Below are 1,000 nucleotides of genomic sequence, written 5' to 3' on the forward strand. Positions count from 1 at the left end.
GAGCCATCACTGGCTGTTTACATTTTAGGTAGTTTTCCCACTTGTGCATGTGTTGAGCGCCGCACAAGAGTGGGGGTGAGGAAGGACTTTGATTTTTTTTCAACTGAAAATTTGTATTAATTTTCAAAAAAGAAATACATAGTAAACAAACGAAGACAAGGGGAAACAAGCCTTTGTCATCATCATACAGGTTACAGAACCTTGGGTGATTACAGCAAGAGAACAGATGAGTATTACAAGTACTGAGCAATTATTATAGAATTCACACTATTATGATATATACACACTGAGTGGCCAGATTATTCTGACCGCCCCATCAGTACTTCGTTGGGCCACGAGATAACTCCACGAGATGACTTTGTTGGGCCGCCTCGTGACTCCACGAGATGTTGAAAGGTGATGCGAGGAATCTGACACTGCACTGTTGCCCTTCTGTTGTCTTGTACCAGTCTTGCCACTCTCCGTTCTTACGCCCGAACATTGACTAGTCGCTGACGGCCACAATTCGCACGTTCAGACCCAGATTTTCAGCTGACAGTCCAGTCTTTAAACACTTCAACAATGAGCCCCTCTTGAACATTTAACAAATTCTGCTGTTTTGCTGAAACTCACTCCATGGCTCGCGCCAACAATCATCCCACCTTCAAAGGCTGTTAAATCGCGTTGTTTACCCATATCTTCACAAACAAATCACTACTGTCGTGGTAAACAATCTGCTTCCCTATTTATAATGGTCTGGCCCTCTAGCAACTTCAGCGCAAAATTATAGCTAATTATAGCTGATTTGCCTACAAACGTCAGGTGGTCATAATAAACTGGCCACTCAGTGTATATGTGAAATAAAAGTGCACCAAAGACATCTTACCTCTGGTAATTGTTTTCTCAATGCGTAACCAGAAACCCTAGGTCATAAGCAATTTGTGGCCTTACTCCAGTAAAGATTCATGAGAAATCGGCACTAAATACCTGTAGGAGAAATTTGGCTTGAGGCAGGGGCTGA

Source organism: Nanorana parkeri, unplaced genomic scaffold, assembly GCF_000935625.1.
Source record: "Nanorana parkeri isolate BGI_ZX_2015 unplaced genomic scaffold, ASM93562v1 scaffold861, whole genome shotgun sequence".
NCBI classification, from domain to species: domain Eukaryota; kingdom Metazoa; phylum Chordata; class Amphibia; order Anura; family Dicroglossidae; genus Nanorana; species Nanorana parkeri.